We start from the raw sequence: 4,486 nt of genomic DNA, 5'->3' as shown, positions 1-4,486 counted from the left end.
GGCCCAACCAGTTATTAGGTTTAGGGGGCAAACACTTTTTCACACAGGGCCATGTAGTTTTGGATTTTGTTTTCCATTAATAATAAAAACCTTCATTTAAAAACTGCATGTTGTGTTCACTTGTGTTATCTTTTACTAATATTTAAATTTGTTTGATCATCTGAAACATTAAAGTGTGACAAACATGCAAAAAAATAAGAAATCAGGAAGGGGGCCAACACTTTTTCACACCACTGTATATATAATTCTTTCTATTCATCAAAAAAACTGAAAAATGTTAAGTAGCACAACTGTTTTCAACATTAATAATAAGATATAATGCTTGAACATTTGAAAATATTTTAAAATATATTAACTTTTGAATATTTTGTAAATGTAGCTTTGCCATCACAGGAATTAATTCCAATTGTAAAAGTTATTTCATATATAAATTGATCCATTTGTGCTTTTTGTATAATAAAAATTATACAAATCTTTAAGAAGTATACAAGTGAGTGCGGATCCCACTTTTTTCATTTTAAAATATATTAAAATAGAAAACTGTTATTTTTAATTATAATAATATTTCACAATATTACTGTTTTACTGTCATTTTGATCAAACAAATGCAGTCATGGTGAGCATAAGAGCAAAAACATTTTTCAAAAACATTTAAAAAAATCTTTTGAATGGTACTGTACATGAAGCTCATTAAATGCACAGTGGAAGAAAATTGTATAATTTAACACAATGCATTTAAAAAAGCCAACATAGGGTCATTTGGAACATTTCAAACAGTTACATTTCTTGGCATTTACTTGCTAAAAGACATGCAAATTACAAATAACCAAGGCCAAATTGTACTGTATGTTGTTGCTTTGGTAACGGATTCTGAAGTACATTATACTGAGGTTGCCAGAGTAACCTTGACAAACATTCTGTTCCAAAGCCTGTACATCCTAATCTGGCACATATCTAATTCACAGGCAGTGCGCGAAAGCTGATGTGAATAGATATTGAGCGAAATTGCCGACACATTATACCCTTAGTGCAGCAGTGAGCGTTTATTTAATAGTTGAAAAAATAAATGAGATAGAGAAAGAGCGAGGGACTGAAAGGAAGTGACATTCACTGTTGGCATGATAAATAACATATGATGCTATATTAATGGATTCTTCCCAGACATCTTTTAGCCAGTCTGATTCATGGGATCTCATGGGACCAACACATCGGCCGGTACCGGAAAAGGTGTGAGGTTTTCACATGTCGTGAGTAGCAGCTGCTATCTTGGCTTTTTGGTTTTGCACATCTGCTCCTGGCTCTGATCCAGGACACCTTAAGAGGGTCCACTAGCATTTGGGTTACAGACACCGCACCTACATGTTAGCCAGTTAATTAAATGACCGCAAAACAGAAACACATGGGACAGTGATGATAATGAGCCACAACAACATGAATGCACCTTCACAAGGTCAAATGTTGTACTCGTCCTCAAAGCAAAGAGATTCAGCCTATCAAAGGGTACCAAATAGGACATTTCCCAGGGAGTCAAAATCACCAAATGGCATCTAAGACACAATTATATGACCTTCACAAGGTGACTGAGAATGCAGGCCGAAGCTGAAATTCAAATATGAAATGCTTAGTCCACAGAAAAATGCCAGACTTAAAATGTTAATCCTATGAATGGTCTTTAAAAAGATGAGGAAACAGACAGAGAAGCAAAAGATCTGACATTGTGAATGAAGTTGCATGAGAGAAATGTCAAAGCTGCTCCAGGGACCCTTTGCATGCTGTGAAGCACTTAACACTGAATGTTCATAACAGTCACATCAAAAATACAGTACAACCCTTCTGCCATGGTTTAAATATCACCTTTTCTCAACATAAAACATGCATGTGAAGTTAAGGGCTGAAATACCAGCTTCAAGAAATAATGAAGATAAACTAAAGCAAACCAAGAAGCATGTAAAATATCTTTAGAATGACAATTGCATTATAAGTTCCTGATTATGGCACATCATGTACTGTTAAAAAGTGAAAATGTGCAATTGTAACCTTTAAATGTTAGCTCTTTCTATCTGGTCAGCCCATTAAAAATAACATCCGTTAATGAAACCGAATGTAGTCTGGTTGATTCAGTCATATAAAATATGTTTGCTCTGAATAATTCACTAAATAATTGATCCAGTGTCCAACTCAGAAAAAAAATTCAATATTATTGCAATATTATCAACTCAATCAAATCCTTCAACAGATGTCAAATATTACAGCTCAAAAAGCTACAGGTTTGTTTATTATTGCTTGTTTGGTCTCTATGAAATCTAAAAAAAACAAACAAAAAAAAAACAAGTAGCAGTCCTGACACTCAATTATGATTCAAAGACACCAGAGATGAACAGAGCTTTCACACAGTGCCAGTTCACCATCTGCCCAGAAAACTTGACTCACCTCAATACCAAAACTGCCTCTGATTAAGAACAAAATAAAGGGGTGTTTCGCACCCGGTTTAATTCATTAAATGCATTTTTACTAGTCTTCCACTCTGTTAACCTATGAACAACATGCAGTGTACGCAAGACGCCTCGCTGTTACCTCCACGGATCGCACTCAGCGGGCATCACAAGCGAATCTTCTGGGTGACTGTTCGCACAGCTCCTTTTCTTCTCCGTTAGTTGTACACGGACCGGACACATCCACAGTGCGCAAAGGCAATTCTAAACCATACTTTTCCGGACCCATTTACAAGAAAATATCTAAAGGCATTTTACGCTGACGTCCCAGCAAAACTCGAGTGAAATCCCTGCCACTTGCGTTTCCACGGACAGCACAGACGAACAGCGTGGAGTGCGGACTTGTAGCCTACCGTCCCCTCGCCCCTGGAGACTGGAGTGACAAGCCATAACTCACACGGGCCATACATCACTAGTCCTTCAAATATCACCTTGCTCTTACCGTGAATGAACACCCCGAGCCACCAATACTATTTAAACACATTTAGCATCGCTGTAAACATTTTGTCAAAACTTAAAAGTAACTAAAATGGCAGTTTAATTAGATTAGGTTTAATCTGCAAGCCTGTGTATAATGTATTGATATCGCAAAATCAACCCTAACTCCTGAACGACTTTATTTATCAAGATGAAACTTACTGAACATCCTGGTTGTTATATGACTACTTAAAATGGATTTTTGTTGAGCTTTTATTTGATAACCTGAAGTGACCGAACACAAAGCAACCAAACAAACAGGTTTCCGGTCGAGTGGTCAGTTATTCAGGCTACATTATTAAATATTTAATCGTTTTATGTTGTGATTGACCAATATAAATCACGTATTCTAGTTTTATAATTATGGCCAAAAAAAGCAAACTAAGATTGAAGTGAATTGTCCAAACATTATTAGATTCATTACTACCAACCTAACTTTTTTTTGTCTGATGTAGAATTCCCTGGAAAAAATGCCACTTGATAAAGAACGTGTCGTCAATATCCATCTACGCTGTTAAATGCACCCTATTCCTTTCACAACAGGTGCCATAACCCAATTTTTATTCGTCTTCTGAAGACTCCATACCTGCATATATAGGCAAAGACATCCTATGAAATCCACTCACCTCCTCAAAGACACTGTTTCTTAATTCAGTCTCAGGTCGTTTATAATGCCAGTGTTGTGAAATGTTCTCTTTCGGAGTTATGGTTGTCGTTAGTCTCATATGTAGTATGCTGAACAGACTAATTCAGAAGAAAAACAACGACATTTTCAGTTGCCCCAGTTATCTCCTCTCGGTCCCGTTGGCATGTGACAGCCCCATTGCCACCGCAGTAGAGTTTTTGAAGATCCATCAGGTGAAATGCTTGTTCCAAAAGCCACTGTCGTATTTTTTAAAGTTTAACCATTTAATAGATTTGTTCGGAAATACCCCCGTCTCGCGCTCGCCTCGTGCGTAACAGGCGTTCTCCGCCGCGCGCCCAATGATGTGTTGCATTTAAAGTCCTTGCCGAATGCACCCGGACAGATTTATAGCGTCTTAAAAATGGAGTCCCCCTTCACTTGTGTCTCTTGCCGAAACACGCCGGGAAAAAAATCTCCTAAATCTTTTCTCTCGCAATAAATCTGCTGTGCTGATAACGTCTGAGATGGGCGCACAGCCATTGAACGGCTGGAGTGGTACAGCCGATCTGCTCCAGAAAATTTCCCTCCTTCAGAGATCTGGCAGGTGTGTCAGAGAGAGTGGTGTAGGGTGGAGTTAAATATAGATCAGTAATGTATCACTATTAGCAGACAGAGACAAATTGCACACATTTCTGCTGTTCATATAATAAGGGTTATAACCTGACGGAAAGAACACGTAGAGGAGCGTCCTTTTGCTTCTATGAATCTATCTCTGTGTATTTTGCTATTTTTGCAAATTTTATATATTTCAATATCAATCGGGTATAAGTTGCAGTAGTTGACATGCTGCTAGCATTTTGTTACCAGCTCTGTCATTGTACATTCATCAAAA

At 37.5% G+C, this 4,486-nt stretch overlaps 1 protein-coding gene across 1 annotated transcript in view; it reads right to left on the bottom strand.

The window, feature by feature from the left end:
- Positions 1-3,634, bottom strand: part of LOC107669331 (calcium-binding protein 8-like) — a 40,896-nt gene extending 37,262 nt beyond the window's left edge. Inside the window, exon 1 of the mRNA XM_016461501.1 lies at positions 3,596-3,634. The gene's annotated coding sequence lies outside the window, so the exon portion shown is untranslated. The remainder of the gene's footprint in view (positions 1-3,595) is intronic.
- Positions 3,635-4,486: the final 852 nt, after the last annotated feature.

This window comes from Sinocyclocheilus anshuiensis, unplaced genomic scaffold (assembly GCF_001515605.1).
Source record: "Sinocyclocheilus anshuiensis isolate Anshui unplaced genomic scaffold, SAMN03320099.WGS_v1.1 scaffold180, whole genome shotgun sequence".
Classification (NCBI taxonomy): domain Eukaryota; kingdom Metazoa; phylum Chordata; class Actinopteri; order Cypriniformes; family Cyprinidae; genus Sinocyclocheilus; species Sinocyclocheilus anshuiensis.
Note: the sequence above shows the minus strand (reverse complement) of the source record. Positions and strands in the feature narration are given on the sequence as shown.